At 40.8% G+C, this 16,534-nt stretch overlaps 1 protein-coding gene across 12 annotated transcripts in view; it reads left to right on the forward strand.

Annotated features, from left to right (window-relative positions):
• The first annotated feature begins 3,606 nt into the window (after positions 1-3,606).
• Positions 3,607-16,534, forward strand: part of PLEKHM3 (pleckstrin homology domain containing M3) — a 190,999-nt gene continuing 178,071 nt past the window's right edge. For 9 of the 12 annotated variants that reach the window (XM_082396360.1, XM_082396356.1, XM_082396363.1 and 6 more), the window contains exon 1: positions 3,609-4,460. The gene's annotated coding sequence lies outside the window, so the exon portion shown is untranslated. Of the gene's footprint in view, positions 4,529-16,534 lie in introns of all 12 variants that reach the window. The other 3 variants (XM_082396364.1, XM_082396362.1, XM_082396361.1) reach the window with 3 other exon arrangements.

The raw sequence follows: 16,534 nt of genomic DNA on the forward strand, positions 1-16,534 counted from the left end.
TGAAGGGCAGCAACTCCTGCAGCTCTTAATGCTGTTAAAGTTTACCTAACTTGCAGATTGCTTAGGCATTTTATCAGGAATGCTAGGTTTTCCCAGAAGGAAGTTTAGAATATATCATACAAAAAGGTTTTGTCCCATGTCAAGATTGAAAAAGTTTTCCTTTTACAAGGTTTTAACTTTCTGGACCATTCCATCAACAGGTAAGCTCTTAATGGAGGCCTCTGGTTGATACTAACCATCATACAAGCCACCATGAGCCCATGAACCGCCTACCCGGAGAACAATGAATTCGTGTAATATGTGCTTGTTGAATGAAGCACATTCAAATTGCCCAATTAAGGACGTTTTTCTGTAAGATTCTATCACTTATTCTTGATCTTTCTGGTTAAAAAAGACATAGTATGTGGTAGTAGAGTGGGGTATCATTGACTATTTTGCTTCGTTGAAGACTTTTCACTATTTTTTTGTTTGCCTACTTGTAGAAGTGATAGCAAAAGACTCAAAAACATATATGGCCTGATCATTGGCTAATCAGAAAGAATCCTGCCTCTCATGCAAGAGAAGGGTCAGGTATCAATCCTTTGGGTGTTGAATCTTAGGATGGGTGGGGAGGGAATTCCTTGGAAAGAGACTTGGGACACTTAGGAAGCTTAGGGACAGAAGCTAGTTACCAGCTTGTATGCAACTGTTTCAATATTTCAGCAATGGGATATCCTTGCCGGTGCCTCCCAGCTGAATAGCAAGCTCAGTTATACTTTTAAGCTGCTCCATTTATGACTTTAGTATTCTACATCTCAAATGCTTTTAATTTACCTAATGAGACAAACAAATATTATTATATTGCTCTCAGTGAATATCCCAATCATCTTTACCTGGGCATATCTGTGCACATGGGGTGAGGTATACTTGGCTTACAAATTCTAGGCTATAAACAGCACCAACATTTTCTGATTAAGTTTAAAATATTTTTTGATGCAACTTTTGTTTTATTTCTTGGAAGACAGTATTGCTTTATTGAATCTGGACTTGACCATTATTTTATAAAGGAAAGCTAAGAGGAAAAAATTTTAATGAAGAGATACAATAATAAAATCTCCTTATATGTCATTTGGTATTTCACTTTGTTTTAATGCACATTTATTAAGATCATTTACTAGGTACCATAAGTGGTGTGGAGAATATAAAGATGAATAAGGCAAGCTCCCTGCCCTTCAGGGGATGCAGAGGGGCTATAATGGGGGATCCTAAAGCAGGATAATGGGAATGAATGGAAGAGTATCCAGGAGTGGTAAAAAAAATGTAAGTCTGGAGTATAGAGTGGGAGAAAAGAAGTATTCTGGAGATAAGTCTGGAATGGTGGAGTGTTAGGATGCTTTCTGTTGTAAATGACAGAGACCAACACAAACCACCTTGAGCAAACAGGGATTTAATTGGCAGTATAACTGCAAGGTCTAGAAGGTATACATAGGTGGCCCTATGGATGTGGGGTAATAATGACATGTCAAGGTAGGGTCATCAGCTGTAACAAATGTATCACCGTAGTGCAAGATGTTGATAGTGGGAGAGGTTGTGCGTGTTTGGGGGCAGCAGGTATCTGGGAACTCTGTACTTCTCTGCTCATTCTCTACAAAATAAAGTCTATTAAAAAAAAAAAAAAGCAGCTGGGGCTTTTGAATACAGACGTGAATTTAAATATTTAAATTCAGAGGAGCAAAATGACCCCTGCTGACCAAATGGAGGCCTGAGAGCCAGCAACTGCCCAGCTGAGATCATTCTCAGCCTTTGACTTTTCATCTCTTTTCTGGGATCGCACTGAGGATCTATGTGATATCTTAGTGATATCTTAGTGATAATGAGTAAATCTAGTCATTCTGTAAATGTGGCTTTTTAAGGCATTTGATGTGCCAGACCCTGTGCTTAATGCATGGTGGGAAAAAAATCACAAAGCATTGGCCCTGCCCTCCAACTTCATAGACTGGTATAGTTTTTCTCAAAGAATAGTCCAATAAGGAGCACTTTGAGGCACTTGCTAAAATAACAGAATTCAGGACTTTTTGTAGACCTCCAGAATGAGAATCTACGGGTGTCTGGTTGGGCCACTCAAGATGGCTGTCCTCTTGCTCTCTGTATCCCCTCTGCTCGACCAGTGCCTGCTGCATCTACACCCTACTCACACGACTGACCTTCCCGTGCACTTGCCCCAGGCCCCAGCTGGTGATTGTTCTGATCCGAGGGGTGGCGAGGGGCGTGCCCCTCTGCTGGTTTCCCTGGTAACCCATGAGCCAACCTGACGTCAATTTCACCTATAATTGGCAATTTCCCCCCCACTCCCGGGCTGCCCCACCCCCAAGACTGGGTGCCCGACCCAAGAATTTGCATTTTTAACAAGCATTCAAGAGCCTTGACACTCAAAATGTGGCATCACCTGGGAGTTCACTGGAGGTGCAAAGGCCCCACCATAGACCTCTTGAATCATGATCTGCATTTTAACAGGATCCCCACACGTTAAAGTTTGAGAAGCACTATTCTAGAAGATTCTGTTACATGCTGAAGTTTGAGACTCAGTGGCCTGGGAAGACTAATGAGTATATAGATGAATTTGGTACAGTGTGATGAGTGCATTTATAGAGGAACATGTGAGTTCCTCTGGGTATGTTTAAAGGATCAGGTTTCTCTGTCAGAGATTTCCAGGAGAGGTGTGATGCCACTTGCGTCTTAAAAAGCAAGAAGTTGGCCAGGCTAAAGGGATGGGGCAGGGGTGACAGCTCTCATCAGAGGAAACCCAGTGTCAAAAGTCCTGAGGCAAAAGAGAACACTGCATGTTTAAGGAACAAGAGATGTATCTCGAATTGCAGTATAAGTTTTCAAACAAACATTTAAACTCTAAACATCAACCAAAAGAGATATTTTAAATAATTCAATGGTTAAAGATTCTCTTATTAATCTTTAAGGGAGTGCAGGAATTAGATTTTTCGAATCTTATCATGCTGTTTCTCTGGCCTCCTTTGACAATTTTTTTGTGTGTGTCCATTTCTTCATTCATTCATTCAAACATATATACATTACACACTATGCTTTGTGCCTATTATGTGGTGGTGAGTGAAACCAAACTAGTTTCTGCCCTCAGGGAGTTTATAGGTGAGGCTGGAGTGGGAGTGGAGAAGCCAATAAAACAGGTAAATTTTTAAAATGTGTAATTATAAATTGAGAAAATGGCTAAGTGTGCTATGATGGAGAATAAAGCAGGAGACTTCAAGGAAGGTCTTCCAGCCAGACTGAGGTAGGAGATAGATGGGCCCTTGGGCTGGACAGCTGGTGTTTGTCAAGTGGAGTAAAATTGAAGCTTTGTTCTCACTCCAAGGCCAAAGCTAGTGGCAGAAGCTGAGCTCTGCTAAAGTAAAGAGATAAGACGACCACTCCTGAGGTCAAGGAAAACTTCCCTGTCTGCGCATGTGCAGAAAGGCTCCTTGAGGGTCAAAAAGGGAGGGGGCGCCACCCCATAATAAGTGTGGACATACACCCACAGGTTTCTGCGGTGGGATCCATCTTAGCAAAAAGTTGCACGCAGCCCCCCCCCCCCCCCCATCTATTGGCTAGGATTCCTGGTTTTCATCCAGGCTACCCAGGTTCAATTCCTGGGCAGGGAACTAGGATCTCTCTTCAGGACCATTCACTGCTGTCTCTCCGAGATCAAGACCACCCTATCCTCTTGCAACGTGGCCAAAGTCACTGTGGGGTGGGTTGGAGTGTCTCACAAAGGAGCACTCAGGTTGCCCACCAGTGCACATACACACACACACACACGTTCTGTTTTGCTGGGAATCCGAATGTGGGTTAAGACCTCCTCTCAAAACCATCCTCTTTCAACCTGCTGGCTACAACATGAAAGGGGAGTGAAAATTGATTTTCGTCGCAGCTCCAAACCTGAAATGTGAAGCAATCTCTAGGTTCTAATAGTTCTATTTTCAGAAAGAACTTCTCTCTCTAATTCTCTTAGCCAAGGGAGCTCCTAAATAACAAGTCTGGTCCCTGGCATGTTTCAAGTGAAATTTTCCAATTGCAAACATCCATCTGTGCGTTGGGAGGAGCAGTGAGGAGACTCTGCGGCACATACCATTGTTTTCAAAAAGTGTGTGATGAAAACTGTGCGTAAGAAAACAAAGAGATAAGGAGGCCAGGAGGGTGCGGTCAGGCCCTGAGTGGCGCTGGGTCCCTAAGGCAGGAAAGACGAGTCCTTGCGGCCTGGAACCTTGTGTGTCCGAGTCTCGCTTCCCGGGCTGCTGGGAGGAAGCATTTAAGTGTGGGACCGCAAGAAGCGCTTGTAAACAGAGAGCCGGGCCGGGATGGTCGGTGGCCGAACGGGCCGTGACCGTGAGGAGAGCTGGCTGCCAAAGCCGAACCCCAGCCAGAAGAAGGCTGCAGGCCCCGCAGGTGAAGGGGGAGAAGTAGCCGGCGGCCAGGTGAGCATCTGCCTGCTTCTGTGCTGCCCGACTGGCCACTGCGGGAAGGGTGTGGGGATGACAGCATTGTGAGTATCCGAGAAGCTCCCTGGGGTAGCGGTGATTTTGCTGTTTCTTCCATGCTTTGGTTTCTATTTCATCCTGGAAACTGCACAACAGTGCAGTGGATAATAGGTGAGGGGAGACTGTATGATGCGTTGTCTGTTTATTTTTATGAATCAGGTATATAAGTAGAAAACAGTTGAAATAGCTGATCCTGTTCTGAGTGTTGTTTTTAGTACCCCGCCGCCCCTCCTGGGTCCTAGAAACCAAGCCTCAGCAGAGCTTTTAACTCCCATCTAACTGGGGCTTTCAGACTACAACGATTGTTCCTTCTGTTGACCTTGTTCATTTTTAATATACAGTAAATGACACTATGTGACTGATGGCAAGCATGATTTGGTCTTCCATGAAAGGATTACTAAGCTAAAAGATCGAGATAAGGACATTTCAGACCCACTCCTCAAATAAAATGTTACTACTGAGATATACAAATGAATGACAAATTGAGACTGGTCTAGAGTTATAGCTTGCAAAGCAGGACAGATTTGAATTTACTAGGTTAAACTGAGATTGAGCTATGCTCTTGTAGACTCATTTGGAAGTTTTTTTCTTCTTGGAAAAGAGAAATACCTGGGATTTTTTCCTTTAATATTATAATTTCAGTAGTCATAGTGAATTGTGATTTGTATTCATTCATAAGATACTTTATTATAAAATACCACACGTAAATTATAATTGGCGCACCTTAAGATATAAGGCAATTTTTGTTTCATTAACTTCAAAAACAAATGCCTTAACCAAAATTGGGCTAAAAGGTCAGTAGGCATGTGTCACCTTGGTCACATAGTCTAACTTTTAGTTACTAGAATATTAGATTAAGTTGCTCATAGAAAAGTGTTTTAAAGTCATGCACATCAAGGAAATAATATTAATGCCTGATGAGTTTGTCTTTCAGTGAGTATTTTCACAATGTAATGGTTCATAGCAAGAACTATAACGCCATTCTGGGTTTGAATTCCTGCTTGGTCACTTCCTATTGTGTAACCTTGGGCAGTTTATTTGCTATATTTCTTAATCTGTAGTATGGAAATAATAGCAGTACTGATTTCATAGGGTTGTTATGACGATTAAATGAGTTAATATTTTTAAAGTTCTTAGAACAGCGCATGGAGTAATTGCGATATACATGTTTGTTAATAAATACATAAAATAAAGATATACCAATGTTGAAAGTAAAATGGTGGTTGCCAGGAGCTGGGGGAGGGGCGAAATGGAGAGTTGTTAAATGGGTATAGAGTTTCCATTTTGCAAGATGAAGCGTTCTAGAGATTAGTCGCACAACAATGTGAATGTACTTAATAGTTCGGAACTGTACACTTAAAAATAGTTAAGATAGTAAATTTTATATATTGTACTTTTCCCCACAATTAAATCTTTTTAAAATACCAATGTTAGCAAAGTCATATACTATCATCCCTTGGTATACAAGGGGAATTTGTTCCAAGACCCCCCACAGATACCAAAATTCAAGAATGCTCAAGTCCCTTATAAAATGGCGTAGTGCTTGCATATAACCTCTGCTACGCACATCCTCTGGTATAATTTAAATCATCTCTAGATTACTTATAATACCTCATATAATGTAAATTCTATGTAAAGAATTGTAAATTCAATGTAAATGATATGTAAATAGTTGCCCAGTGCCCAGCAAAATTCAAGTTTTGCTTTTTGGAGCTTTCTGGAGTTTTTTTCCCCCAAATATTTTCAGTCTGTGGTTGGTTAAATTTGCGGATGTGGAACCCAAGGGTACGGAGGACCGAGTGTGTTCAGAATCTTTATTAGCACGCAGCAGCCCCATCCTTAGTTGTCTTTGCCATTGTGAAAATGCAACTTCTGGCGGTCATCAGTAAGATTCACTTATTTGGTAAAGTCATGAAATTAAGACATCATAAAGAGCACAAACAAATGATAAGAAACAACATCTAATACCCTATGGCAGGCACAGTTCTGAAAATGCCCCTCCACCAAGATTGCATACCCTAATCCCCGGAACCTGTAAATATGATGCAATATCACTCCCTTGATCATGTTTCTTTATATGGCACAGTTGAATTTAAAATGGGGAAATTAGCTGGTGGGCCAAATCTAATCAAAGGGGCCTGTAAAAGAGGAGAGCATTCTCTGGCTGGGGAAATCAGAGAGATCTGAAGCCTGAGAAGGACTAAACATGCTGTTGCTGTTTCGAAGATGGAGGTGACACTTGAGAAGGAATGGGGACAGCCTTGAGAAATGCGGGAGCCCTAGAATTGCTGAGCATGACCCAGTGTGGAAACTGGAACCTCAAACCAAGGGCCAACAAACTGAATGAGCTCAGAACTGGATTCTTTACCAGAACCTTTAGTTCTGGTAAAGGCAGCGTAGCCAATGCCTTGATTTCAGCCTTGTGAAAGAGAGCCTGAGCAGAGAACCCAGCCAACCCCACCCAAACTCTGACTTTCAGAATTGTGAAGAAATGGGTGTTGTTTTAAGGTACTAAGCTTGTGGGAATTTGTTACGCGGCAAAAGAAAACTAATAAGACAGGAACAGACTACCCATACAAGAGAAAACTAAATGGCTAATAGTCATATGAAAATGCATTCTCTTTCCATTAATCAAAGAAATGAAATTGAAACAACAGCAAGGGACCATTTTTCCAGCTCTCAAATTTACATAGGTTTTTAAAAATTCTAATTCTCCACATCAGGTAGTGTGTAGTGGAGCAGACACTCTCAGATGCTGTGAGGGGTGCGCAGATGTTAAACCTTTCTGAAAAACTCATTGGCTGAATGTACGAAAAGTCTCACTAAATGTGTCCACTCCTCGATCCAGTAGTTCCACTCCTAGCAGTCTGTCCAAAGGAACTTATGAGAAATATTTTAAAAGTTAATGTTCACAAGTGCTTAATATGGCTTTGGTTAGAAAAGTCAGATATTGGCAATAGTCTAAATGCCCAACAAGAGGGGAACAGTTTAAATAAATTATGCTCTCATCAAAAGACATGGTGTTATACAGATTTGTAAAAGGATGTTTATGAAGAGTTTTAACAGGGTAGAAAGGTATTTATCAATTTTTGCTAAATGGGGGGAGATAGGCTAGAGAACTGTATATGCAGTCAACTCTCAACTATGTTTAAAAAAACAGAAAGATCTACCTACATAAGGAAAGGGACTGAAAGGGCCAAAATGGGGCAGTGCTTTTTTCTCATTGGAGGATGAATAGGCATTGTTTATTTTCCCTTTTATACTTTCTGTATTTTCAAAATGTTTAACAATAAGTATATAGTAATTGTTTATAACCATAGTAGTCAATAAACATTATTTTAAAAGCTGTTAAAACTCTATGTTGTGGAGAATACAATGAATCTAAGACATTGTCCAGTCAAATAATGGAGAATTTAAAAATCCATAAATAACTTAACATATGGCAGGAAGTGATGTTTTAAAGAAAGACTAGAAGATAGGATATGACCAATATGGTTGGAAAGATTGAAATAAAGTTGGGTAACTTATTTCTCGATAAGGTTAATCAGTGAAAGCTTTACGGTGGAAGGATGGCTGAATATCATACTGAAATGATAGAAAAAGGAAGCTCACGGTTGAACTTTCATTGTCTTTGTTTTCTCATAGATTGATGGATTTCAGGCTTTGGGCTATGGACTCAGGTTAATTATATAAGTGGAAAACAAAGAACTGTGATGGATATATGACCATTAGCAAAAAAACAAAAAGAAAAAGAAAAAGGCCTCTGCACGTTATTACTAGGAAAACCAAACTGGATGTAGGCCGGTAACATCTGCATTAAAAAACATCCAAAGCTAATATTTATTGAATAGTTATCAGATACTTAATATACTCTATTCCAGTTTAATCATGTGTGCAGCCTTCCCATAATACTTGAAGTCACATCATACATTTACAAATTTAAGAAACAGGCAGGTAGAGGGGTACTACTTTAATTACTGGTTTCAGAAGACCTGATTTTAATAGAAACCTGAAAAGGTTAGACCATTTGGGCAGAATTTTTAGGATTCTCCATCTCTAGACAGTTTGCAGGAGCCCCAGACCACTGCTACTCCTTCTTTTTTTCCTACTAGCTCCCTTTTCTATTTTCACTTTACACTCTCCTCCAGCACCTGTAGAAAAGTATGGAAAGTGTCTATTGCTCCACTGGCTGTTAGCCAAATGCTGATTTTCTTCATGGGGAGTGTTAACCCTTCAAAAGAAACCCTGTGGAGGGATATCTAGCAAGGAATTGCTTTTTTTCTTTTTCCTTTTTCTTTTAGGGTGGATTTTATATATGGTTCATAAGTAGTGGAACTGTATGCTAGCTTGGAGTTTCTGGTGCAAGCTAATGCAGAGAATTGAGTAATGAGTGAGAGTGTGGTAAGAATAACCACCAGTAGTAAATTCCGTGCATTGTGTTTGCTCTGTTTCATTGGCTACTGTAGGTATTACCAGACAGCAATAACAAGCCCACATAGTTCACCTTCATATTGACAGTAAGGTATGAAGTTTATTTGGTCCATGAGGGTAATTAATGTTAATGGCAACATGAATTATGAGCAAAAACCAAAGTCAAAATATAGAGGCCATTGTATTGAGATGTCAGGCATGCTATTTTCATTAACATTTGGTTGTTTTTCATACACTCTTTTTTTTTTTTTTAAATAAATTTATTTATTTATTTATTTATTTTTGTCTGTGTTGGGTCTTCGTTTCTGTGCGAGGGCTTTCTCTAGTTGCGGCGAGCGGGGGCCACTCTTCATCGCGGTGCGCAGGCCTCTCATTATCGCGGCCTCTCTTGTTGCGGAGCACAGGCTCCAGATGCGCAGGCTCAGTAGTTGTGGCTCATGGGCCTAGCTGCTCCGCGGCATGTGGGATCTTCCCAGCCCAAGGCTCGAACCCGTGTCCCCTGCATTGGCAGGCAGATTCTCAACCACTGCGCCACCAGGGAAGCCCCATACACTCTTTAACTGTCAATTTGAGTTATGTGTTTTAAATTGGATTCCCCGATTTTATGCCACATTTATGATTATGGGAGAGATTTATTTGTCTAGTTACCGTGATTAGTGTAACCAATTTATAATTCAGTACAAACTGCAGCTGCCCTGTTCTGCATTATCCAGTTTACTTGTGGACATTTATCTAACTGGGAAATTGCTAAATGTCCATTTTACCTTGTAGTCTATAGATGTGATTATAAATGTAGATTTTCATAGAACAAGGAACATATATTATAGGTTAGAAGTAACCAGCAGTTTTTATGCTCCAGGAAATTAGCTAATTGATCTTTTCCCATGAACTTTTCCAGAACAACTTCTCTTCCACCCTCAGAGATTCATTGGTTTGTTAATTAAACAAGTAAGAATTGAGCACTTATTTTGTGCCATGGCACATACCTCTTGTACTTGCAACCAGCAATACAATCTTGAAGAAAACAGGCACAATCCTTGCCTTCATGAAGGTTACAGTCTAGTGGGGGAGACACACAACTAAGCAGGCTATTTTTACGCAGAGTGAAAAGCATTATAATTGAGGAAATCAGTGTGCTATGTGAACACACAAGAGGGATGTTCAAAATGGACGTGGGAGGTCAGGGAAGAAGTGATACCTCAGCAAAGACCTGAAGGCTGAACGAGAGTTAGCCAAGTTGTGTGCCTGTGTGTTTTGGGGTGCGGGGTAGAGACGATGGAGATTTAAGAGGTAAGCCCAGGAAAGTAAGTGGACTTGAGCTCTTATAGGCAATGTTAAGGAGTATATGATTTATCCAGAAGATAACAGGGTTTTAATTTTAGAAAGCCCTCTCTGACTGCAGTGTGGTGAATGGATTGGTGGAGGGAAAGACTGAAGGGAGGAAACTGGATGGTGGGGTCTGAACTAAGGCCATAAAGAAGGAGAGCAATGGATAAATTTGGCAGATCTCGTAGCGGTAGAATTAGCATGACTTGCTGATTTGGAGTGATTTGTGGGGGAGGGAGCCAGCAGGGTCAAGGATGATGAAATCCTTCACTATATGGAGAATGCCAGGAGGAGGGGCAGGCTGAGGGTAAGATGAGGAGTTTGGTTTTGTGCATGTTAGGAGTTAGAGGATGTCTGAAAGGCAGCTGCGTGTGGGTCTAGAGCTCAGGATAATAATGTTTCTCATCTGTCACATGGACTGCTGCCAAAGCCATGGGGATGGAGAAGATCACCCAGGTGGAAGAGGAACTAAATAAGAGGGTTATGGGGAAAACGGAGGAACACCTACATTATGATGTGGGCATAGGAAGGGGGCTCATACAGGGGACCAGAAGGAACATCCAGAGATAAAGGAGAAATACTGGAAGAGACTACATCAGTGCTTTCATGAGAGCAATGCAAAGAGTGGGTGTTGAGTAGGTCAGATCCTGCTGAGAGGTCAGTCAGATGTGGAGTGAAAAACCTCCTGGGTTTAGCCAAAAGGAAAGTGTTGATGACCTCTGCCTGTGCAGTTTCACCTGGGGCAGAATCAGTGCTTCTGCAGGGAGGAATGAATGGGTGAGAAGTGGAGTCAGAAAACATAAAAAAAAAAATTTCTTTAAGAAACCTGGAAGACGAAAGGAGGAGGGACAGAGTATCCTACCTGTACAGGAACTTGGGAGACAAGGGAGTATTTTACTTATTTGTTTTTTCTTCTTTGAGAAGAAACATTCCTTTTGAATCACCCTGAATCTTGCACTACTGAATCCTTCCACTCTAAGACTACCAGAAAGCCCGATGTGCAGCAACTCATTTTGCCTGAACAGTGCAGGAGGAACCCTTGAGTTAATTAAAACCTTATCTCAGAGCTTCCTAAACTGATTGCTGTCACCACTCTCTCCACCAGTTTGTTGGTTTATAATGGGAGGAGATCAAAGAGACTGTGGTGACCCTTTCCCTGGTACCATATGGATGACCCCGGATGACCCCTGTTGGCATCCTGTACCCTGCCTTTGAGTTCACAAAGCACTACGTTATGTCATTTGATTTACATTCCAAAACAACCTTTGGAGAAGGTAGGACAGGGATCCTTATTTGACCTGCATTGAAATAACTAGAATTCAGGTTCAAATGACTTGCCTGGAATCACACATCTAGTAGTAGTGCATGGGCAGTTCAGGCCTTCTAATTCCAGATCTTGTGGTCCAAAAGTAATTACCCTTCACTGAGAGGTTAGATATGATGTTTATATTTTCACTGTAGTGTGGTCATATAAAACTTAGGCATATCATATTTTAGTACACTTAAGAAACAAGACTGAAGATTGTGGGTCAACTTTGTTATTTTGCTTGAATCCCATATACATTGATATTTGTCCCCTATCCACCCGCTGTCCCCCAAAAAAGTTAAGTTGGTTTTAGAAGGAGGCAGTTTATTTGGACATGCCTTAATAGTCAAAGCATGTTTGAATTATCTATAGTCACATCTAATTTGAAAATATTCCTTTTAATTCTTTTGACAGAAACACTTATTTGCAGGTTTTTTTTTTTTTTAAGCAAACATTTTTACAAGTGTTTCTATTTATTGGCTAAATGAAAAATGATGTCTTCTGGAAACATTAGTAAGAGGTTTGGGCAATTAGGACTATGTAAACATTTGCAAAAGCACTTGTTTTGCCTAAATGGAGTCACAGTTATTATACCCTTGCAGACATTCCAAGCAATATGTCCAAGGTCACTGAGAGAATTGAGGTTAGCTATTTAGTTAGAGAACAGCCTTTTATTCTGTTTGTTCAGACACCTATCATCCACTATTCCCTTAGAGAATTTACGATGACACAGAAATAGTACAGAGGTGATTTTTTTTTTTTTTTGTAAATTAAGTATAAACTATTTCCCTGGATATTTAGCAATTAACTTTCTGAGTTGTGGGATTAACAAACAGAAAGACTTAAAAAATAAATATTAAAGTTGCTGAAGTTTGACATTAAAATTCAAAGCACCTTGTATGTAAAATTCTAGCTGTATTATCTCAGGGTAATTAGTTTGCTGTTAATTGTTATACAGGACAGTATGTGCATTTTAGAGGTTTGTTTCCACTCACTTACTGGCCATATTACCTTGGACAAAGTACTGCATTTCTTTAAATCTCAATTTCCTTATCTGTAAAGTGGTAATAATAATAGCAGCTCTCCGATAAGGTTGTTGTTCGGATTTAACAACATAATGAAGATAAAGGGCTTCACATAATGACCTTAGGAAGTGCTCAATAAATGTTAGTGATGACTTTTTTTTTTTTTTATAAATTTATTTATTTATTTACATTTGGCTGTGTTGGGTCTTCGTTTCTGTGCGAGGGCTTTCTCCAGTTGCGGCGAGCGGGGGCCTCTCTTCATCGCAGTGCGCGGGCCTCTCACTGTCGCGGCCTCTCCCGTTGCGGAGCACAAGCTCCAGACGCGCAAGCTCCGTAGTTGTGGCTCACGGGCTTAGTTGCTCCGCGGCATGTGGGATCCTCCCAGACCAGGACTCGAACCCGTGTCCCCTGCATTGGCAGGCAGATTCTCAACCACTGCGCCACCAGGGAAGCCCAGTGATGACTCTTAAATCTTGGTCTTGGTGTAGGAGTTGTAAGAACTCTATTTTGTTTTTAAACGTTTCATTAAATACACCATTCCACATTTAACATATGTCCATCCACGTTGAAGGAGTCCTCTATAGGGCATTTTTGAAGGGTTTAGTATAACAGTAGTTGTCTCTGATGCTGGGCAACTATTTGAGTCCCAGCTACCATAAGCCTATCATCCTAATGTCAGATCAAAACAGTCACAGAAATAAGACCAATCAGAGCTCCAGAATTCAACTTCAGAATGTTTACACGTTGCAGACTTGTTTTGTAAAAATCCATTTAGTACCAATGATAATAGTCCACAATAAAAGAAATTTAAACCCAGATTTGTGGATGAAAATGTAGTTCTTACTGTTCTTCCTCTTCATACTTTGTAAACTTTTCCTTTGTCCTGTATGACAGGCAGAGAGTTTTCTGGCCTTCATGTAGTACATAGTAAAATAACAAAGACTCGTCCTCTTATTTTACCTTGCCTTGTCCTTATCTTTGAGGGTCAAAGACAATGTTTTGTCTGCTTTTGGCAGCCTTGCTTGTTTCCTGATGGAATTGGTGAGAGGCTGCTTGGTAGCCAACCAAGGTCAAGGTCATTGTCACAGATTGAGTCCAAAAGGGAGGGAGGGGTCGTGGGTGCAGCCCATCACCACTGGGTACGTCTGTCCTTTCAAATAAGAAGTGAGTCACCTTCTGCTTAGACCGTATCATGGGTCTGGTACTCTCTGGGTGCCATTCAACAAAGACCCAGCCTCATTTTTTAGCGGGTTCAAATGTAGCCAGGAAAGAAAAAAAATCAGTTAACTACTTCTCATGTACGTTCACCCTAAATGCCCAGAGGAACCAGTTTTGTGAATATGTGCTAACCCATAAGCTGGTTGTTGCTTTGACGGTTAAAGTGGTGAGTATTCTCCCTTCTGGTAATCAGCTGCGGTGACCTAAGGAATTAAAGTCAACAGGAAGTGAGGCAAGGATTCATTTCTCATGACATCTCAGCCACCCAGCAAATGCTTCTGTTGGCCAGGGATGTTTCTGTGGGTCGGATAGATTCTGTGGATTGGATAGACTTGGGCAGCTTGTGAGGAAGCCCTCCGCACTTGTGCCTCCCATTTGTGCAATTGTTTGTTAGTTCACTTTGAGCTCAGCCTTTGGTGGGACCTTTAGAGACATTCCTGTAGGTTGACAGCTTCATGCCAGAAGCAGCATCATTTTTAGAGCAGGTCTGATTGGTTTTATTTGTACGTTTTGTTTGTCTTTGGTTTCTTTCAACTGAAGTCATCTCTGTATACATGTTATTATGTCATTCAATTGTGTTCTGTCACTTAAGACTTTTTATTGTCCCTTGATTAGTAATGACTTCTTATTTATGTTCCCATAACACCTTTTGTATACTTTTGTTAAGGCACTTTTTATACTTGGTTTTGTATTGTCTCCCCACTAGCTATTAAGCTCTTTGAGGGCAGAAGCTGTGTTTTGTGTCTGTAGCATGATCTAACATAGTGTTTGGGTACTTGGTCCATCCTCTGTGAGCGCTTGTGGAGTATAAATGGTTGTGTGGTTAGAAATCAACTAGCTTCTAATAGGAATAGTAATTGTTTTAGATTTTACAAAAATTTCACATATATTATCTGCATTTGTGCATTACAGCTCTCTAATGGAGAGGTGCATTGATGGAGACAGACGTTGGAAGGATTTCCATTTTGCAGATAAGAAGGGCCAGGACATCCTGAGTCAACCTGACTTGCTGGAGGTCATTCAGCTTAGAAGGCAGTGCTGGGACATGAACCCTTTCTTGGTGTCAGAAATGTGTGTTCTTCCCATTGCCACACGTCTGTCCCATTAAAAACCCTCAAAACTGGGTGGCTCATGGATTGAATTCACCTTACTCCTTGTTTATGGTCCTTCTAGCGTCAGGGCCCCTGAGTGATTTAAAGTGGTTTAAAAGGTAATTGAACTTGGACTCAGTAATTTGACAGGGATTCTAGGAACTTCTTTTTCTTCCCCATGGGGCCTTCGACTGACAATAGATGAGTCATTTTGGTCTCTATTTCATCATCTCTAAAATAATCCTGCTACTTTACTTACCTCTCTCTGTTGAGATTACTACAAATTTTTATCAAGAAGCTTATCAAGTGCTTTATAAACCATACTCTAAACCATGCATGTGAAGACGATTATTCTCAATAAAGTCAATTAGTTATATGAGCTGATGACATCTTTAAATCTAAAGATGCTAATCTGAAAAGCTATTTCTTTAGCTTTTTCGGGTATCTTGCATAGCTGGGTCTCAATGTACCTCCTTGGGGTGGCCATTACGAGGTCTCATGCCAGCTGGTTTAGATGGCACCTCCATGTACTAGTTATTCCCTGTTGCAGTTGGAGGATGACTCTAGCACACGTGGTTTTTATGATGGAACTTTTCAACTTCTTCACCTCAGTCCTAGGATGAAGATAATTTGAGTGACTCTTTTGTTTGTTTTTAAATCACTGTTTCCTGCCATGGAGGTAACGGGGAATGGAAAACATTGAGTCTGCATTTTTAGACGCTTAAGTAACTGAAGTTTGTGTCTGTCTGTTTTGCTTCTAAAACCAGGACATTTTGGAATGCTGGTGGTTTTATGAAAATGGGCTTCTCAATCAGAAGTCTTGGCTTTCCAACGCAGTGGGTGCCACAGTGGCATAATAACATTGCTGCCTTCAATAGCAGAGCAATTGGAGATTTGAAGCCCCACACTTATATTTAGGTTGGTTTCTGGGAAAACATCTTGGGGCGTCAGATGTCTCAATGATTTTTGCAAGTGGCAAACAGTAAGCGCAGAGATGGACTGAAAAATGCTTTAGGTTGATTGCCCGGGGGTATTTCAAAGGGAACATGTCCTTTCTGGTATTAAAAAGAGCTTGAGCTCTAAGTCACTGGAAAATTAGACCAGCCAAGCTATGGATTTGGAGTGGTTCACAAAGTAATTCCCAAGCACTGCATAGGCGCTTTTATTTCTATAAAAGGTCTGGGTGAGGTCTTTGCTACCTGACCTTTGCCATGTTATTTTTAAACCCGGTTTCAATAGCTTGGAAGCTTTTTCTAACCAAGAAAAAATTTAAAAGCTCAAGTCAACATAACGTTTTGGAAAGCATGCCAAATTTTACTTAAACGAGCTTATAATGAATTCAAATATACTTTCGCCAGAAAACCAGAGTGGTGTTTATATTTACAGACGTCAGTACTTTGAAAACATACTCTTTATGCAGTCGTTCATTCGGCCCATATTTACTGAGCACCCATTGTGTACTAGCCATTGTGTTAGGCCCAGTGAGGGTTGTAAAAATGAAATGGGGTAGAATTGCTGTGCCCAAGTTGCTGTAAGTCCAGCAGGGTAGGCGTGTGACCTCAGGAAAGTTACTAGGTATCATTTCGCCTCAGTTTCCTCATCTGTAAAAATGGG

Source organism: Balaenoptera borealis (assembly GCF_965194805.1).
Source record: "Balaenoptera borealis genome assembly, chromosome: 6".
Classification (NCBI taxonomy): Eukaryota; Metazoa; Chordata; class Mammalia; order Artiodactyla; family Balaenopteridae; genus Balaenoptera; species Balaenoptera borealis.